This window comes from Molossus molossus, unplaced genomic scaffold, assembly GCF_014108415.1.
Source record: "Molossus molossus isolate mMolMol1 unplaced genomic scaffold, mMolMol1.p scaffold_m16_p_6, whole genome shotgun sequence".
Taxonomy (NCBI): domain Eukaryota; kingdom Metazoa; phylum Chordata; class Mammalia; order Chiroptera; family Molossidae; genus Molossus; species Molossus molossus.
This window is the reverse complement of record NW_023425399.1, coordinates 116,820,592-116,841,482: the sequence shown is the minus strand read 5'-3', so window position 1 is coordinate 116,841,482 and position 20,891 is coordinate 116,820,592. Positions and strand designations below refer to the sequence as shown.

The following is a 20,891-nucleotide window of genomic DNA, read 5'->3' as shown; positions in this document are numbered from 1 at the left end:
GGGCAGAGGCGGCGGTTCCGAGAGCGCAGGGGACCCCTGCCCTGGCGCCACTGCCCTCCGCGGGCACAGAGCAGGCGAGGAGGGACCCGCTGTGCGGCCCTGGAGGTGGAGAAGCGCTCTCTGCCCTTTACCTGCTCGGGTCCCTGCGCATTCCCGCCCGGGAGTGGATTCGCGCCGCACCTGTTGCTCTGAGCCGCTCCCTTCCCGAGCACGCCCGGGGCTCTGCCGAGTGCGCACAGCGCTCGTCGTGTTCGCGGAGAGGGCTCCCGGCGACTCCCGACCGATTCTGCTCCCAGCTGTTGCCGCGGCCCCAGGGCGTCAGCAGGGCGCGCGCTCTGTGCCTTCCCGGCGGCTGGCAGCGGGGTGCTCTGGTCTCTCTGTTGCAACTGAGATGTAGCCAGGACACAGCCTGGCTGAAACCCACGCCCCCCTGGGTGCCTCCCCTGTCCCCGGAAGTCCCCGCGCGCAGAGACCGGGCCAATCCTAACGGATGGGTCGCCGCCCACCTCGGCGCTGGAAGGAGCCCCGCGCTGCAAGGTGCGAACCCCGCCCGCGTCCAGCGAAAGCCCGGCGGCTCGGGATGGGGCACAGGCGGGCGGAGAGGACGGCACAGCTGCTCGGGGCGCCGGCGGGCGGGCGGAGGCCACGGGGTGCGCAGGCCTCCTCACCCCTCAGCACCCTCCGTCTTTCTCCCTCGCGGGGAGGCTGTCAGTGAGCGCTGCCTGCCCGCAGTCACCCCGGGAAGTCGGGATTGGCGCCACAACTCAGAGTTTTGTGACATCCCTAATCCCCACCCCCACCCTGCCCAGGACTAGGGAGGAAAGACCAGGAAAGAGAGAGGAACAGCCTGTCTGCGTTCCCTGTAAACACGCGCACGTGAGGTTAAAGGAGCCTGTTGGGTTGGCGTCATCTGAACGTAGATTGGTTTGCCTGACATTGCTCATTTGAGTGGCAGAGATGGGAACACGGACATGAAATGTTTGTCAAGTGAAAGAACATGTTTAATATCAGCGTTGTTGGTTCCTGTATTTGCCAAGCCTTTCTGATGTGTCTGACAATCACTTTCCCAAACACCAGGAGGTTCCCTGCATTCTCCAAGTGGGGAGTGAGAGCCCCTGTGCCAGACACGGTGTTTGAGAGGCAGGTAAGCGCAGGGGAGCAGGTGGGACACCCAGGAAGGTGGGCAGGGCGTGTGCTGCCACAGAAGTAAGCACCACCCTGAGCTGAGGCAGGGCCGGCTCCTGGGGTTGGCGGAGTAAATAGTATCTCATTTCTCTTTCATTCTATCCCACGGCTTCTATTCCGCCCCATTTCCAGAAAGATTCTGATGCCGTTTGTTGAACACCTACTATGTACCAAGTACTTTATCTGCAGTCAGTGTTTCATTTTGTGGACCCGGAGGAAGAAGACACCTACCAAGAAGGGCCAGCAGCCATTTCTGCACAGGGGCCTCTCCCGCAAACCAGAGCTCAGGGGGGACCCTGCACTGTGTTGCTGCAGAGCCGGCCCTTATAAAGGAGTTCCTGGAATCCTATTTCAACCAATAGGACTGAGGCTATCCCCCTCCAATCGGAACTGTGTATCCCCATCTGCATTTTTCACCAACCAATCAGAGCGTCTTTATTCTCGCCAATCAGGGCAGTGCTTTTTGGACCAAGCAAACTGGAACTCTTTCTCTAGTCCAAGTCAACTGAGGAGTCCAGATGGATTAGCCGGGTCCTTTTGTCGCCACTTGATGGAAACATTACTGCAGGGGGGTGACGACTTTGTGGGTCCAGATATCTACACAGGAACAGAACATTCTTTCAGACTCCCCATAATGATTGCATATTTCAGCCTCTGCTTTCTCAAAGATCAAACGACAGAAACACTGCAATTTGTCTGGCTACAGTAATTGGATTTTTATTCACAAGCCCTATGTAGAAAATCACCGTGGAATGCACTTAAATTAGGTTAAAATGTATCTGAAATGTCATTTGCAAAGTTAGTTTGTAATATATAATATTCCTCTGACCTGCTGTTAAATAGATTTGGGATGATGTATGTCTAAGCAATTTTCCATTCGAAGTTTTTGACTCTTATCGTCCTCTGCGATTCTCCTTCTGGGAGTCTTGTTCCTGACACTATTCTCCTCCCTTGTGTTAACGTGGAGTTTTTCCAAAACAAACACTGTCAAACAACACAGAGCAACTTAAAATATATAGAGCCAACGTTGTCCTCACAAAACAGCCATTTATCATTGAGAAATCACTCGTCTGTCCACCTGCAAAATGGACCACGTCTACAGAAAGCAGGATAATGGAAAGACGATTAGTATTAGGCTGTTGTCCCCACTCTTCCACTCACACCACGCCCAGACTCTTCTGTCTCGGGGCTGTTCTCCCTCCCTGACCTGGTGATGGAGGAAATCAGGCGAGTCCACCATGACAGGTGCAGGGCTAGGAGGTGGGATTCCACTCACTGCGGGGTTTTTCCAGAGTTCCGCAGTGGCTTCAGAGGGTAGTTGCCAGAAGGAAGGGGGTGAAGGGGACCTAAGATGATTTGACTTTGGGTGGTGGGCACACAGTGCAACATACAGATCTTGTAATCATAGAAACCCACACCTGAAACCTATATGATCCTATTAACCAATGTCACCCCAGTGAACTTAATAAAAGATACAGATAGAAATTTGATAGATAAACAGATGATAGATAGATAGATAGATAGATAGATAGATAGATTGATTGATAGACGGGTAAAAGATAAAAATAAAGTTTGATTATGTCATAACAGAAAAATTGCTGATGGCTTCAGCATTTTGCCCAAAGTGTGTTTATGATGCAAATGAGCCGAGGAGGAGGGTGGGGGGTAGAAAGAGCAAAGTCTGAAATTCATTGTACTTCGCCTTCTAAATACTCAAGTCCTCTTGACTGAGACAATGGAATGTCATCTCATTAAAGAAACATCATCTTATCAATAAGCCCACGGGACTCCTTTTTAATGTTGAACAGGAAATGACACTTTGAGAACTGGGAAACTTGCTGGTGCGTTTTTAAATAACAACTGTTGTTGTCATATAATTATTAAGAGTGATCTTATTTCTATTGTCAGTAGCATTTTCAAGATCTATTTCAGGCTACCCTAACAGTCTTCAAGTTCTCATTCAGCTTAATGACGTTTTGTGACTAATGAGGTTTGATCATGATGGCATAACGGTTTGAATTCCTCAAATTCAACTTAGAATAAATGAGTCCCCTGTCAGACCCAGTGTTAGGCGAAGATGTATGTTGTATGGACACTTCAAAAAGAATCTGTGGTGGCCAAGTTTGTGGTGGAATCAGACGCTCTAAGAACCACTTTGATGTGTACTCTTCAGAAGTTTGAAATGGATTTGGCCCCCCGCTCCCCCCGAGAAGAGACCTCGGCGTGGGGTTCTCCACGGGGTGCAGTCTGGTGGAGCTGTGGCCCCTGAGAAGGCAGAGGACCCTCTGTGTTCCCCCTGGTTCATGGGCAGCATTGTTCTTACTAATTTTTTTTAACAGTCTTTTCTCCCCTTTAAGTTGATGGTTAAGTGACTAACAACAGGAGAAGACAACAACATGTACATACTTGTCTGAAAAAGCCCCCGAAATGCCGCCCACAAGCACAGAACACCGCACGCAGTTGCGTTACGAAGTCAGATGCCCCATAGGGTAGCTGTGGGTGACGTCTCCCCACCTCGCAGGAGCTGCTCCTGCGAAAGTGCACCCAGCTCGCTTTCTGCCAGAGCGTCCCTCCCTCCCGTGTCCAGTGTCGGTGAAGGACACACCTGAGGAACATTCTTCACAGCCACGCTTCTCGCTGCTACTTAAACACGGCCCCTGACACACACCATCACTGGCCTTCGACAACAGTCAAGTATCTTTGCCTGAAGAAAATGAGTAGAATAAGCCTCCTCTTGTCATCCATCCTGAAATGTGCCGTGTGTAATTGCAGCCACTGGGAAGGGGGGGAGCTACAGCATCACCGACCATGCAGTGATAATGCAAACATCCGAAGCAAGCACAAATAGAACGATGATCATGTTTAAATGGAGCAGCTGGATCTGTCGAAGGCAGAATTCACGACGGCCCTGCAGCCCCATCACAGGTGTTGGCAGCCCCGACTCCCCCTTCTGTTCTACTGCTCGTCCTGACCAGGCATCAGCGTTCCTTACGTCTCTCCAAGTCGAGCTGTGCTTTGCCTTTGTTGAGGTCAGTGTACAATCTCCAAATGTACTTCCGTCTGTAAGTGTTCCAGCCGGTGTGGCTCGGTGGTTGAGTGTCGACCCCTGCACCAAGAGGTCGCTGGTTCCATTCCCAGTCCGTTCACATGCCCAGGTTGTGGGTCAAATCCCCACAGTGGGGGTCATGCAGGAGGCAGCCAGTCGATGTTCTCTCTCATTGATGTTCCTATCTCTCTCTCCCTCTCTCTCTGTCTTGATGTGGCCTCTTCTTTAATTCCGTAGTTGTGGGACTTTCATTCAGCTCGATTTCACGTGGTTTTGAATGATGGTTGTTCTGTAGTTTAGTTGGCATTTCGATGTGGTTGTGGGAGGAGGTGGTACCACGTTTACCTACGCCCCATCCTGACCGGAAGTCACAGTTCTTGTAGCTGATACCTGTGGGTCTTTCTCTGACCTGCACAGCTCACAGGGGGTCCAACCCTAACACATCTGTACAGAGTCAAAAGCCAGGAATTTCTTGATATTTCCATCTGTTCAGCATCTTCCTGTTGGTACATTCAGCTCCAAACAGGCAATCAAGTACCTTAACAATTATTCCCCTTTGTGCAAGGAATTAATGATAATAGCTAGACTCTTAGCTAGAGTGTTTTTATTTTAAAAGTGTTTACCTTGGATTTCCAGTCTAACTGCCTTACTTGGGGATAAATGAAGTGTCTCTAGGTCCCTTGTTGACCAGACTGCACCATGGCCCACCCTGGGCCAAGCCACGAACGTGCCTGGTCTGGTTCATTGTAATGGTTTCCTAGCTGGCCCGTCGGCTTGGACACTTGGTCCCCACAGAGGGACCAGGAGTGTCTCACAGATTTTGAACTTCATTTCGCAGGGCCCTCCTCCGCGGCGTGAGGCGGGCCAGGCACCGCGAGTGACACCGCCCTATCGCGGCTCATGCCCCCCGTGAACAGGAGCAGGAAATCTTGCCAAGACTTACAAGCTGGTGGTTCCTTTCACGCCCGTTGTTTTCAAGGTGAAAGCAAAAATTTCCGAAGAGCCGAAGACATCGAACATGGGTTGCATCAAGCAGACCGATCAAGGATGTGCGCACAGGTCAGCGGGGTCGAGTCCGCAGCCAAGCTGTCGGGGAGCCCAGGGAACCTCCGTGACCAGAGCCAGTCACTCTGTCCATGCTGGCCACACACACTCACGCTTTGCCCGGAACCAGCCGTCACCAGAAGGGGTGGCTTACCAGAATCGAATGCGTCGCCCTCTGACAATGGCCTGTTCACGGACAACTTAAATAAAGACAGTCAGAAGATTCTCTCAAGGCCTTCACCAGGGGCCTGTCCAGGGGGTGCGCAGGCTGGGGAGGCCCCGGATGAAGACAGGTGGACCTCAGAGAGCCCGAGGGAAGCGTGCGGTTTCAGTTCGAGGGGAAAGTGTTCGCAATTCCACGCCGTCTCTCCTTGCCCCGCCCACCGCCCTCAGCAAGTCCTGGGCTCCTAAACCGAATCGTTTAGGAACTCCACTCTGGACTCAGCCAGGAAAGGACAATTCTGAACAAGAAGAAGATATAAAACTTAGGAGGAGGGAGGAGCCCTGGTACCATGGACTGGGGATGTCTGCGCCCTGCCAAGGCTCGATCCTGGCTTCCAAGCACCAGCCTCACACCCAGGCTGGCCGGGCACGGAGCCTGCGTGGGGGCCTGGCAGGCCAAGGCCGCTCCCTCAGTCTCCACTCACCACCTCCAGGAGCACAAGACATCCGTCCACTCACCACCTCCAGGAGCACAAGACATCCGTCTTCACAAGCCGTAGGCCCCCTCAGGGCCGGTCAGCCTGCTCACACGAACAGCCCTCTGCCTCGGGTTCAGAGGGTGCAGGGACAGGGACCAGACGTGCAGGCTCCAGTCCAGACAGTGACTGTTCAGGTGAACTGACCCAACAGTCAAGCCCTGAGCCTCAGTTTCCCCACTGTGAACAAACATCTCATCACCTCGCGTCCCTGTCTACGTTTACAGGGAGGTGTCACTACTGTTGCTATGATGAACAATGTACTGAGTATGAATCATGAACAAATCCATTATTCATATCAGTTATACTAATAAAGTTGCTATTTATTGAGAACTCACCCTGTTTTACTGCATCACCTCACTAAAGTCCCATCCTAGCCCTGCAAACTAATACAATTATGTCCGATTTACAGGCTAAAAGAGGTGAAGTGGCCGGTTTTTAAGATAAGGAAGATGAACGCACCTGCAAAGTTCAGCAGGCTGACCCCACAGACAAGGCTGACCCGACCTCACAGGCATGTCCCATGAGCCTTCTGCCGGCCCGGACTGGCTGTCTTTCTGCTCCCTCTAGAAGCGGTCTTCCTGGGGACCAGATCACCTTTCCAGCCGGTTCCCAGGCAGCAGCCGGCCTTTCTGTGCCCAGGGCCCTGGGCAGAATCACCACGGCAGCACCGCGTCCCCCTGCCTGGAGGATTTCCACTCCAGACACCTTTCCTTAACCCCGCAGATGGCAGCTTCGCCCCCTTTGCTCTGGGCTTCGCACTTGGAGAAACAGCATGTCGTGTGCTGGGTGACAGACGGCTCTTGTGAGTCGTGCCAGCCCCAGAACTCAGTCACCTTTTGTCCAGCTAGGAAAGCCCTTCTCCAGTCCCAGCGCTAACAAAGCTCCGGACTCTGCAGGGAGCAGGGACACTCCGGGGTTCAAGGGGAGGCAGCTTTGTCCCCAAGGGACACCTTGAGATCTTTGCAGACACTTGTGGTTGTCGCAACTGGTGTGGGTGCTGCTGACATCTAGTGGATGGAGGCCAGGTTGCCAGACATACTGTAAGTGTGGAGGCCCCATAACAGGGAACGGCCCAGCCCACGGGGCAGCAGAGCCAGGGGTGAGACACCCCCACACACGGGTCCCCCTGCAGCACCGGGATGACAGTGTGGCCCGCCTCAGGTGTCATCCCTGGGTTTGGCGGGTGTTCGGCGTGCGCACCTCGGCGTCTTTGGAGCGCTGTGTACCTGCGGGTCCACCCAGCGCGGAGCACGGCGTGGTGCATCGTCCAGCTCGGCGCTGGGTAAGCGTCCAGTGTTTGAATAAACACTGCTCTGTCTGTGCCCCTCTCTGCGGTAACGTGACGACGGAATTATCACCGATGAGTCCGCAGCCCTCCAGGTGCGACTCCGAAGTTGTACTAGGGTGAGAGCGTCAATATTCTACACGAAGACCAGAGTTGGAACCCCTCCATAAGGCATCTTTTAATCAAAAAAGGAAAAGAAACCTGAAGGATTATTATTGAAATGACCCAAAAGGAGTCTTAGTAAAAGTCTACGGTGAGCCCTGCCAAGGACTCCGGAGCCCTCGGAGGGCTGTGCGCAGGTCTCGTGGGGCCCGCTCATGACGGGCTCTTTGCTGTGCCCAGACTGGGGGCGTAAACGTAGACCCAGAGGGTGGTAAATGTCACAACCCACCCACAGAGATGTGGCCACGCGAGGTCACCTGGCCTAGCCTGACCTCTCGAACAAGGAGCTAAGGCAGACGCAGGAGGCTGCCACACTCCGGGCGGGGCGGGCCGGGGCAGGGCCAGCCCGGGGCGGGGCGGGGCAGGGTGGACCGGGCATGCAGAGGAGACCTAGGAGCAGTGCTCAGAGCCCATGTGTCGATCGAAACAAGAGCGAACACAACCTTATAAGGGACACGTCAAACGGCCGCTGCAATCCTGGGCTCCGACACCAGCTGTGACCTTGGGCAATGGATCTGCCCCCTTTGCAAAGCTCATTTTGAAAATTAAATGAAACCACACTTGCAGATCGCCATGCACACGGCCAGGTATCCACTGAACACGCCATCCACACGGGTGATGACACAGCATCCCCGCCGCTGTCACCGCCTGGCAAGTATCATCATCACGGAGCATACAGGGATTGCTCCAGTCAGGACCCGTCAGTGGGATTTGGAGCCCGATGTCCCAGTGCACCGAGCCACAGAGGGAGCCTCCTGGGGCCCTGTCCCTGTGAGCTGGTTGGGTGGACTCGCTCCGCTGAGCCCGGCACCAAAACACCTGTCGTCCATTTTCACCTTATCTCTCGCTCTCTGCTGGAGGCAAGTCTCACATGCTCAGATAGTCTTTCTCTATTTTAACAGGAAATGGGCTGTATACACCTCAAAATACCTTCCACTGAGCACAAGGAACAGTGACGCGTCCCCCGCCCACAGCCCCGGGAAGGGCGGGACAGGGTGCCAGTTGGGACAGGCCGCGCCCTGTGCTCCGGGGCCCGGGGGTCATAGCAACCTGCTGGCGTGGCCAGACTGAGGGGAGCAAGGGCCCCAAGGAGTGGGCTGGCAGAGGGGTGACAGTAAAAAGAAAGGCCCACTTGTCGAAGCCCAGAGATCAGTCTGAACAGAGAAGACGGCACAGTGGGGTGATAGCGCCCAGGGCGCGGGGCGCCGGGTCTCCGAGGGCTTCTGGAAGACGTGGGAACACCCCGTTCCCACCCGTCGTCCGCCCCCCAAGGCTGCCTGTGACGATGGCAGGACAGGCACACACCCACCTCATTCCCAAGGACCTGAGGGGCCCGGAACCGCACCGTCCGACAGCGAGCCCTTCGTCCGACCCGGGGCCGCAATTTCCCACCTTCTCCATCTCACGCACACGCAAACCCACGGCGCGAATTCTGCGGCACACCGAAAGTATGTTTTTTGCCGATCTCACCAAAAGAAAACGTGCAATTTTGATTCATCCGCATCGGACAGCTAGTGCTGTGTTGGCCGTTGGCCCTTTTTTACTGGACAGTCTGAGGGAGAAGCATCAGAGCCCCAACCAAGTAGGCAGCTGTCGGGGGTTCTGAAGACTCTGAGGGGCACGGCTGAAGTCGCTGCCCTGGAGGACCCCTTCTAAATGCTCCCGTGACGGCCTCCGCTGCGTCCCCACGTCTGGGCCCTGTTGCTGTCTAGGGTAGAAGTCCCCTCACCCCCAGGACCCGGCCTCCTGATGCTCGGACACACCCGCCTTCTGTCCCGGGAGTTGCGGGGACCTGACCCTTCCTTAGCTCTCCTGCCATCTCTCTCTCTACTGCCCATTCCAAGATCTATTTTTGAGCTCAAATCCAGGTTTGACTCTGTTCTGGGCTCCAGTTCATCCCTCTCGGGAACGTGACTTCAACGCCTGAATGGCGAGCGAGGTGGGGGGCACCTGGGCGAAGCCCGTGGCCCTGGGGAGAACCCCCGCTTCGCTCGCACTGACTGTCCTAGAAATGATCCTGTGACCTTGACTGTTGAGTTTCTATTTGTGAAAACATCCTGTCGAGTTCGTGTTGGGTCCAGCGGGGAGGGGGGGCGGAGGATGGTCTGCCCAGCCTCTGACCTCACCCCAGCTGCCTCCTCGAGGACACGCCCACCAAGCTCTTGCTTCTGGGGACCAGTCCTCGTCCTCCTGAAATCTGAGCAGGGAGCATCCAAAACCCTCCGTCCAACATGCACACGGTTCCGTCCCATCACCTCTCCCAAGGGCATTTGCATCTTGCCGTGAATCAAAGCTTCACAATAATGATGCTTGCGCCCTGGCCAGTTTGGCTCAGCGGTTAGAACGTCGGCCTGCGGTCCGGAGAGACGCGGGTTCGGTTCCCGCTAAGGGCACGTACCTCGGTTGCAGTTTGTCCCCGGCCCCGGTTGGTTGTGCGGGTGGCGGCCACTCGATGTGTCCCTTCACGTCGATGTTTCTCTCTCTCTCTCCCTCCCACTCTATCTGTACAAAAAATGGAAAAATATCCTCGGGTGAGGATAAAATAAATAAATAAATAAAATAATGATGCTCTCATGTTCGGACTTCCATCATCAGCCGGTGGAACACGGATATTATTGGGACGTCAGGAGCGGACATTTCCAGCGCCTCCCAGGTCCAACCACACCCTGCCTCAGCGTCCAGCTGACCTTTGACAGGTTGTGCAAAGATGAGTAAACTGATGGTTTTTATTTATTTATTTATTTAGGTCCGTGCCCTTAGTGGGAACTGAACCCGGGTCTCTCCGGTCCGCAGGCCGATGCTCCAACTGCTGAGCCAAACTGGCCAGGGCTGACATTGTCATTACAAAGGCTACAGTCGTGTCTCCGGGCAGGACGGCAGAGACACACATCGGCGTGCATCCGGGTGGATTTCCGTCACAGGCCGGAGATGAGTACGTAGCTTTTGTAGAACAGCACTGGAAACTTTGCTTGTATCTCTGTTTTTCGTAACAGTCGGCAGAGAACGGATCGCACCCTCCAAGGAAGACGACTTTGGCACCACATCCCAGGGTGCCAGGCACTTGGGTCTCAGCTCTTCGTAAACACCACCATTTCCTTCAAGTTCACAGAGTCCGAGACGAAGGGGAGGGCACCCCAGCATTTGTGTCCTGGCGAACTAAGTGGAACACGGAACGGCACCAGCTCTACAGTCGTACGGAAAGGGGACCGTGTGGGATTCTGGTCGGCGGCGTGAGGAAGGCCACGCGGATCCAGGTTCCTTAGGACACACGGAGACTCCCTCGCTGGTGGGGATTCGCCGCAGACGCGCCACAGGGAGCCCAGGCCTCGAAGGTGTGGGAGCAGGGAGGAGCCTTTCTGACACTTCTCCTGGGAGGCAAGCAGCCGTCCAAGGTCACGGCCTCCTCCTTCAGGGGGAGGTGACTCACTTTACCAGCCACCCAAACGCCAGGGGCCTCCTCTCTCCGCCCCAGGGTGCAGGGCAGTGAGCAGGCAGGGTCAGCGCCGGACATGGCCCTGCGCACAGGGACGGGGACGGGCTTCTGTCCTGGAGGCCTCGTCTCTTCTCCGCTTCTGGAGCTGCTCCCAGTGCACACCATCTCATGGGGACCGTACCTCACCGTCCACTCACCGGCAAGACGACATGTTCCTGACGGACACTCAGCAGCTGCCAGTGGGGTGGTCTGTGCCAACGACCCGACCACCAACTCCCAGCCCACACACACCAGGCCCACTCGTGACACATAGAAAAACACGAGAGAGGCAGGGGGTGGGGGAAACAGATCAGAAAATACCTAGAAACATCGAGCTACTCAGTTTCACCAGCTACGTGTTGACAATGCAGCTCTGAGTGACCTGTCCAGTTGCCTGGGTGTGGTGTAACTGTGCACCAGGTCTGCACAGGAGAACTCGGGCCCCTGGGAATACCCACCACCTGCCCGGACACAGAGGGGTGCGGGGCCCCGCTCAGCTCAGGAGGTGTCTGCTCCCCGAGGCTCTGACCCAGGCAGCCAGCGCCCAGCTCCCGGGAAACCGCCGATGCCCCTTTTGCTTAAAAACCACGTCATTTCCATTATTCATGTGCAAACAGTATACACCTTTGTGAGGAGACTGTTCGACCTAAGAGAACAAACATCTCAAACCTCCCGCAGAGTCCGGGGACGTGGGCACTGGGTAGAGACACTGTAATCATCGCTCTCCGTGGGTAATGATAAGGAGGCCTCCTCGTAAAGTTGTCACGAGATGACAGCCTCCTGGCCTGGCTGTGATGATCTCAGGCTCTTTATACCGGTAGTATTTACGCCCTTGAATATATTAAAAATACACAGACCCAGAGCAAACACTTCGTCTTGACGACCTAGTAGGCCCTGTCCGAGCGTCTCACACTCAGTGGCTCATGTAATTCTCGGGACCACCCTAGGGATAAGGACAGAAATACTATTATCACCATTTTACAAGTGAGCACACTGGGGTTAAAGAATTTGCCTAAGGTCACAGTGAGGGTCGAAGCCAGACTGTCTCCTGGTCCGTGGTTTTTTCTACCATAAGCCTCTGTGTCAGTGACAGAAATTACCCTCACCTGAGTGTCCAGGTGTCAGTGTGAACTCCGCCTTCCCGGAAGCTGCCACCCTCCTGGACTGACCCGTGTGGTCCGACCCCTCTGGTTGTGGCCCTTGTTTCAGAAATGACCCCACACTGTAGCCGCCCGCCCGATGAAGGCCGGACTTCTTTCTGAAGCCTGCATCTCAGGGGGGCGTGGGAGCCGCCAGCGGCCGGGGGAGATGAGCAGGAACGGTGCTGCGTGCACAGTGGAGGAGACGGGGACCGCCACGTGGCCTGAGCTGCCTGTTCACGCCGTACCTGAAGGCGGCCTCCCTGCTGCACTTCTCTTCGGGCTCAGTCGCTCCTTCCGCTGGTTTCCTCGACCGGCACATGCTTCGTCCAGGGGCGGAAGGTTATCCCCAAAACCTTCAAGCAAGGATTGGCTGCTTGGAAGACCGGCAGTGGCCGGCCCTTCTTGACATTTTGAAGGTGAACACAAGGCTCAAGGACTGCGGGGTAACGTGGGCACCGGGACGATGCCCGCTGCGGGACGGGCAGCGTGGGGAAGTCCCCAGGGTGCGAGAGGCCGGCACCGCAGGACAGACTGACTGCTGACTGGGTGCCAAGCCCCCCCGGAGGGCACAGGGACAGGATCGTGGCTCTGCGGACAGAAGGCCCTTCGCTCACAGCTCGAAGTCCGATTTCTGGGACCGCCGGCCCCGCGGGCTAGGGGCATCTCAGCCCTAAGGACGAGGATCCTAGGGAAAGTCAGCGTGGCTCAGATGGCTTTTCTCGATGCCAACCTGACGACATGCAGTGCTGACGACTGCACACCAGCCATGCTCACCCCCCTCGGGGGTCCTTCCGCAGCGCAGAAGGCCCCCACTTTCCCGACCAGCTGAGCCCTGCAGCCGACCCCTGATGCGTCTGGGTGCCCCGCCACCGTCCTCTGGGGGCGTCCACCTCCGCAGACTGCAGCCGCCCACCACAGCCGGCTGCCTCCACCCCGCCCACCAGTACCAGTGCTTCAGGCGAAGGACGGCCCAACGCCAGAAGGAAGCTTCGGTCAGGACAAGCTGCTGTGTCCACCCCCTTGCGCGGCTCGGCCAGGAGCTGTCAGAGGTGTTCTCAGGTAGGTGTGGCCCGTGTCCCTAAACTCGCCTGCGGGGGCCCCTACGCTGACGGGCTTTGTAAAGTGTCACCGACCTTTCCCTGGGACTGAGCCGCAGTGAAGTCTCAGGAGCACGAAACACTTGGTCCAAGAAAAGACTCGTGACTATACGGCCGGAAACAAGAGGAGGGCCCGGGTCCTCGCTTTCCGCGGGCATTTTACCTGCAAGACCACAGAGCCGCGTGGAGGCGGTTACCTTTGAGGTCCACGGACCTCACCACACGTGCGACTCTTCTGTGCTGGTTCTTAACAATGGCTCCCAAATGGTACAGGCTTTGGACCCACAAAACGTGGATGTCCCCTCGTGCCCATAAGCATCAAAGAAGATAAAGTGAGCCCTGGCCGGTTTTCTCAGTGGTTAGAGCGCCGGCCTGCGGTCCAGAGAGACCCAGGTTCGGTTCCGGCTAAGGGCATGTACCTCGGTTGCAGTTTGTCCCCGGCCCTGGATGGGTCGTGCAGGTGGCAGCCACTCGATGTGTCCCTTTCACGTCGATGCTTCTCTCTCTCTCTCTCCCCCCCTCCCACTCTATCTGAACAAAAAATGTCCTTGAGTGAGGATAAAAAAAAAGAAGGTAAAGTGGGAGGATTTTAGGCATCGACAGTCCCTCGGAAGCACCTGCACAGTGGACATGGGGACCTAGGTTCTCTCCAGACCCTGCACGGTGGACATGGGGACCTAGGTTCTCTCCAGACCCTGCACGGTGGACATGGGGACCTAGGTTCTCCCCAGACCCTGCACGGTGGACATGGGGGCCTAGGTTCTCTCCAGACCCTGCACGGTGGACATGGGGACCTAGGTTCTCTCCAGACCCTGCACAGTGGACATGGGGACCTAGGTTCTCTCCAGACCCTGCACGGTGGACATGGGGACCTAGGTTCTCTCCAGACCCTGCACAGTGGACATGGGGACCTAGGTTCTCTCCAGACCCTGCACGGTGGAGGGAGCCTCAGTCACCAGGACCAGCAGCTCCGGGGATGGAAGGTGGGAGAAGATGGGGCTCCCCCAGCCAGGGTTGTTTATGACATGGCACCCCACCCTCCATGCCCTAGGACTCCAACTCCGCGGTGCCACCCAAGCATTCCAGACCCCACCGCTGGCCCGCCGTGGGGAACCACGTCTCTCCTTCTCCTTTGGATGTGCAGCTCACCCCTCGTTCTCGGACCCAACCAACATCCACCAGCATCCTGCAGAAACCTGAGTGTCAGCCAGGCCCTCCCTCCCTCTGCAGCCTTCTGGGCCCTCCCCTCCCCACCCTGTGCCAATCCATGGGCCCTGCCTTCCGCCCTGCCCCCGCCGGCCTGCCCCCGAATCCTTACTCCAGCAGATATTTTCCCTGGGCTCCCAAGTCAGGGTCCCCTCCCTCCACCTCCACAGCTTAAAACACAGTCGTGATGCCCCTGGATCAGCTCCAGCTGGTGCCCTGGGCAGCTCTGCACCCCGTGCGACAAGGTATCGAGGATGATCCTGCAGCCTCCTGGGATTCAGGGCAGGACCCGCACCAGGTGAGGGCGGAGGCAGCGTTAGCCAATCACCGTCATTGCTGCTTTTCTCCGAGTGGTGTCTGTACCGTCTCTCCCCCCCGCCCCGTCCACAGAGCTGGGCACCCACCATCCCAAGGCTTCCTGGGCCTCAGACCCTGCTCAGTGCAGGGAACTCCGCAGCTCCAGGCAAAGGCTGCCTGTGCCTCCCTGTGTCCCTGCCCCCCCACACACAGTGTTGCACCCCAGAAGTCCCGCAGCTCCTCTGTGTCCCTGCCCCCCACAGTGTTGCACCCCAGAAGTCCCCGTAGCTCCTCTGTGTCCCTGCCCCCACAGTCTTGCACCCAGAAGTCCCACAGCTCCCTGTGTCCCTGCCCCCCACAGTGTTGCACCCAGAAGTCCCACAGCTCCCTGTGTCCCTGCCCCCCACAGTGTTGCACCCAGAAGTCCCACAGCTCCTCTGTGTCCCTGCCCCCCACAGTGTTGCACCCCAGGAGTCCCACAGCTCCTCTGTGTCCCTGCCCCCCACAGTGTTGCACCCCAGAAGTCCTGCAGCTCCTCTGTGTCCCTGCCCCCCACAGTGTTGCACCCCAGAAGTCCCGCAGCTCCTCTGTGTCCCTGCCCCCCACAGTGTTGCACCCAGAAGTCCCGCAGCTCCTCTGTGTCCCTGCCCCCCACAGTGTTGCACCCCAGAAGTCCCACAGCTCCTCTGTGTCCCTGCCCCCCACAGTGTTGCACCCCAGAAGTCCCACAGCTCCTCTGTGTCCCTGCCCCCCACAGTGTTGCACCCCAGGAGTCCCGCAGCTCCTCTGTGTCCCTGCTCCCCACAGTGTTGCACCCCAGGAGTCCCGCAGCTCCTCTGTGTCCCTGCCCCCCACAGTGTTTCACCCCAGAAGTCCCGCAGCTCCTCGGCAGCTCCTGCCCCTCCTCCGCTTGCCTGTGCACCCCAAGGAGCACATCGGGGGACCCGCAGGTCTTCTCCCACCTCAAGCAGGCTCACTGCTCACCTGGGTTTTCCAGGCCCCGTGCAGAACGACTGATGCTGGCTGGGGTAGGAGGCTGGGCCTGCCCCCAGGGGCTCGGGGAGGGCACTGGAAACCAGTCTGCAGCTGCAGGGGGGGCTCCGAAAGGGGGGCCAGGAGGCCAGGAGGCTGGCGTTGCGGGGGGCTGTTCTGAAGCAGTCCCGGTGGCTCAGGTGACCAGATGGGACCTGGACAAGTCTGAGGCCCTGGTCTCTCTGCACGAGGCACCCACAGAGTTGCCCTCTGGCCCTTCAGAACAGAGAAGTACTGACTCCCGGTCTGGAGCAGGAAATCCAAAGTCAAGATGCCGTCACTGCGCTCTCTCCTCCGTCTCTGAATGTGTGGGGGTCCTTCTGCCTCTCCCAGCTCCTGGTGGCCCCGGCCCTCCTGGCTGGTTGCCCATCCCTCCAAGCCCTGCCTCCACGTTTGCCTGGCTTCTCTGTCTGTCTTTCCCTCTGCTTATGAGGATGCAGTGAGAGTGGATGAGCCCCCAGCCCGATGTCCTCTCCTCTGGACAGTCTTTTCTGAGAAAGGCTCAGATTAAATATTTATGTCATTGTGGACCTGCTTCTCTTGGAATCAGCAGCAGTCGAACGTGGTGATGGATCCGGGTCTGTGCGGGCACTTCGGGCACGCAGCCCAGGAACGCACTGGAGGGACCTCTGCTGCCCCGTTCAGCTGGCCCAGGGGACAGGGGCTCACTGAGCCCTGCCCAGCATCAGACACCCCACCCACCAACAGGCACTGTGTGGTCGCAGGCTCCTGGGAAGTGTCAGATTCAATCCCCTGACCTGGAACCTAAGTCAGGATGGATGCCAGGGTCTCAGCAGTGGTCTCTCCCTCCACCTCCTACTGTTTTTTTTTTCTATATGTGTGTGTGTGTATATATATATATATTTACAAATATATATATCTCCTCACCTGAGGACATTTTTTGTTCAGATAGAGCGGGAGGGGGAGAGAGGAAGAGAGAGAGAAACATCGACATGAAAGGGACACATCAAGTGGCTGCCACCCACATGACCAACCAGGGCCGGGGACAAACTGCAACCAAGTATACGCCCCTAGCGGGAACCAAATCCGGGTCTCTCTGGACCGCAGGCCGACGCTCTAACCGCTGAGCCAAACTGGCCAGGGCTCTACCTCCCACTTTTCCACCAACAGGAGGAGGCTGAGAATCAAGGAACCGTCCTCTGACTCTACCAGATCGGTGTCCATCCAGGAGGCTGATGCCCAAACAGCAGGCTTCCCTTGGACCCTGAGGACAAGGGACACAAGCCAGCAGAGGCCGCAGCAACGGGACCCCTGCTCCAGGGCACTTTCTGGGCTGTTTCCTGGCGCTGTGCACCTGCTCCTTGAGGGGACCCTGTGCTCTCCAGAGCCCAGCATCTGTCTCTGGTCGAGGGTCCCAGCAGAGCTAACCCCCCCCCCGGGTCCCGAAGGGCCAGACTTTGGGGACCCCAGACTGAGCCCTGAAGACCTGGCCCTGAGCCCGGATGGGCGGTGGATTCCGACCAACTGCCTGCGCTCAGGCCCTCGGTGGCCCCTTCGAGGTGCGCGGTGGGGAGACGCTGTTCACTGGGTGCCAGGCTGAGGAGCAACAGGTCAGCGGGCCGCACTCCGGCCCCACCCCCAGGCTGACCTGCGGGGGGTCCCACGTGTCCCGAGCTCGGTGTGGGGAGGCCACCCCAGGTCCTCCCTGGGCCCTCCTGCTCCGTGGGCGCCCGCGGGGCGGCAGGTGGGGCTCGGCCTGTTTACCTGGAGCAGGAAGCGGAGGGGGGCGGGGAGGGCGGGGTGCGCGCGCCTCGGAGCCTCCGTCAGTCACCGCCGCGCGCCACTGAGGACGAGCCTCCGGCCCCGGCGGCCCGCGTCCCCGACCCGGAAGGCGGCGCCAACGGCCCGGGGACCCCGCGCTTGGGCCGGGCGGCGGGGAGGCGGCCTGGACCCCGCGGAGCCCTCGGCCGGGGAGCGGCGAGCGCAGCGCGGTGAGCGACCTTCCCGGGGGCGGCGGCGCTTTGTCTGGGCGCCGGCAGCGGAGCGCGGACTCCCGGGCGGGACCCCGGGCGCGCGTGGGCTGCAGGAAGCCCCGGATGGGGGCTCTTTGCGCTGGACTCGGGTCCCTCGCGGGCGGCCGCGCAGATGGCAGGCAGGTGGGGGCGCATCGTGGCCCCTGGGCTCCGTGCGCTCGGTGGGCGCGGGCGAGGACCCGGCCGGGGGTCGGCGGGTCTCGGGTTGTCTCTGGCCCGGGTCGCGGCTGGGGTCGCGGAGGAGCGCTCGCCTGGGGGGTGCAGTGAAGGGGAGGTGACCGAGGCCAAAGTGGCCGCTCTGGGCGGTGCGGAGCCCATGCTGGTGACGAGCTGACAGGAAGACTGGGGGTCCCTAGGAGCCGAAAGTGCCCCCTAACCCTCAGCGCGGACCACCCCTTTACCCGCACCCCGAGAAAGCCCAGCTTCCCTTTGTGCTGGACGCAGGGACACGCGACCGCCGGGCTTGGCCTTTGCGGGGCTGGTCCGCTAGGACCCACTTGCATCCACTCGGGCCCCCCTGTGAGCCACCTGCGCCCACCTGCTGGAGCAGCCCCTCCTGGGCGGGCTGCCTCCCGGAGCCCAGGAAGGCAGCAGGAGAGTGTGGGTCTGCAGTCACCCCCAAACCCAGATGGCTCTAGGTCAGGTGGGTCCTGGAGGCAGCGCCTGGCGTCCCTGAGGGTCTGTCTACTTTAGCTGGGCTTGGGGAGGCGGCGTGGGGTCTGAGAAAGGGGTTAGGTGTCCTCAGGGATCCGGGTAGGACGCCAGCAGGAAATGGGCGCAGTTTCAAGGACATGTTCCCTTGATCTGTGCACCCAGGAAGTCACCGGCACAGCTGGGTGTGTGGGGGTGTACACATGGGGGGCTGTTCCGGCAACCATGCCCACATTGTGTTTCAGAGGAAGGGAACTTTAGGGGCTGCCTGTTTAAGACCTGTGGTTTGTGGGGAAGGTTAGAGCCCCCCGAGGCCAGGGAGACATTTCACAGACTGGTGGCCCACAGGTCAGGGCCACCCTCACTGGCTCAGCCCTGCTGCTGGGCTTCTGGGAGGCCACCTGTGAGTGCAGCACTCGGGGAGCGGGGACAGGGCTGTTGTCCCCCAGGATGAGCTGAAGGCCTGGGGAGGAGGCCCACAGCCTAATAGCTATGTTCCGACCAGCCAAGGAGAAGTAGTAGTTTTATTTTAAGTGCGGTAAACAGAAACCCGGAGAGAGAGAGGCTAGTTAAAAGTTATTGTAAAACGTTGGTTAACGGTAACTCCCAAGGATTAGACTGTTATGAAATGACTCCTTTTGTTAACTCGGGGTTAAGCAAAAGCTATTTGATTCAAATCCACCTTGGAAATCTTTTTGGAGTATCACCTTTCTGCCCCAAAGTAAGAGGGTGTAAGGCAAGTTCCTGGCCTGTGATTGACACCTAATGCTCCGTGGGCTCTTTCCGTGGGTTCTTTCCGTGGGCTCTTTCCGTGGGTTCTTTCCGTTTGGTCCATGAAAACATCGAGCTGGAAAAAACCTCCCTTGTAAATTTCCTGTGTCTGCCGGAAGGTTTAACTGCTCAGTGAAGGTTATTCTGTTCACTTTTTCCTTCCTCTATAGATTATTTAAAAATTTGACACAAAGTTAGCAACTGTCTGGGAGCCTTTCCTACCCAAGTCCTCAGGTAGGACTGACTGGTTACGTAGAATGGCCGGCTCGCCTCAGAAGCACACACCTCCTCGTCCACAGCCGTGAGCACCCCGGGATGCTCTCCTCTGCTGCAGCCACCCTCCCTCCCTCACTTCTGCTGACGAGGAAACCAAGGCACAGGGACGCCGGGGCGGCCAACACTCCGTCCCAGGAGTTGTCCCCTGCCCCTGGGGGCCGCCCTGCGGGGCCTCGGAGAATAGGGCAGTTTGAGAACCTGACGGAGCTGGCTTCCTCTTCTCTTTCCTTTAAATTCCACCATGAGTAAGTAGCCACACCCCAAAACATGCTTCCTCTTCAGAATGATTCAGCTGTAATGGTGCCGCCACGTGTCTTCGTTAGTCACTTCTCCTTACCGTCCTCAGTTGTCATTACGAGCAGGGAAGGCGCTCAGATTACTTAGTATCATGTTCAGTACGTAGTTATGAAGCAGGAAGACACTTCTGTTGGTCCGCAGGAGCCACTGAAGGAAGCCGAAGCCAGCGGAGTAGGGGCCCCGAGACGGCCTCCGGCCGAGCCAGGGCAGAGGGTGCCCGGCGCCCCCGCCAAGCGGTCCACGGCTGCTGCTCCCTCCTCCTGAGCAGACGCCAGCCTCCCCCTGGGTGTGCGGCGGGCAGGCTCGACCGGAGCCAGAGCCAGGAGCAGGACTTACTGAAGGAACAGGCTGGGCAGGTGGCCGAAAGGGGCTGAAGCTGCCTCCGAAGGCAGAATCCCCCTCCTGATGCAGCCAGATAACTCGTATTCCGAAGCTAGTAGGAATGCCTCCATCTCTGTCGCTGTTAAAATTCAAAAACGTGGGTCTGAATGTTGTTTTACCCTGGATTCTGTGACCACCACTGAGTAGGTGTGAGGCTCGATGATAAAAACTGGGTAGATGACCAGAGGATGAGGGCCAGTGATGTAGATGGGGCTCCGGAACATATAAAAGATCCTAAAGCTCAGGACATATAACAGCCGGCCCCTGGAAAGGGTGTGAGGGAGCAGGCTGCTCTGCAAGAGGAAGCCCAGCCAGGCTAATAAAATAGGAAAAGGTGTTTCACCCACTGGTTCTCAAGGAATTGAAAATCACACCAGTGGGATAATTTTTGCTACCCATTGGTATCAAAATGTTTACCATGGTAAACATTCTTGAATTCCGGTCCCATTAGTATGAGTAGGAGAGTAAAAAAGAACAGGCACTTTGGAGAAGGATCTGGAAAAGCTGGACATGGAGGCCCCCCCATGGCCAGCAAAGATGGGAACACCCCTGGGGTCCCAGCCCAGTGTGCCCTCTCGGGAGGGTCTAGTCTCTGTGTGTGAGGGACGTACACAGGATGCTCAGGGAAGCCATTTTTTAATTTATTTATTTTTCTTTATTGATTTTAGAGAGGGAGAGAGAGAAACATTGATGAGAGAGAACACCAATGGGCCGCCTCCTGCATGGCTCCCACTGGGGATCGGGCCCACAACCTGGGCATGTGCCCTGACCGGGAATCGAACGGGTGACCTCTTGGTGCATGGGTCCATGCTCAACCACTGAGCCACACCGGCCGGGCTAAAACATTTTTAT

At 57.7% G+C, this 20,891-nt stretch overlaps 1 protein-coding gene across 1 annotated transcript in view; it reads left to right on the top strand.

Moving 5' to 3' along the window:
• Positions 1–17,576: 17,576 nt before the first annotated feature.
• LOC118618156 (myelin basic protein) overlaps positions 17,577–20,891 on the top strand; it is a 69,457-nt gene continuing 66,142 nt past the window's right edge. The window contains exon 1 of the mRNA XM_036244132.1: positions 17,577–17,621. The gene's annotated coding sequence lies outside the window, so the exon portion shown is untranslated. The remainder of the gene's footprint in view (positions 17,622–20,891) is intronic.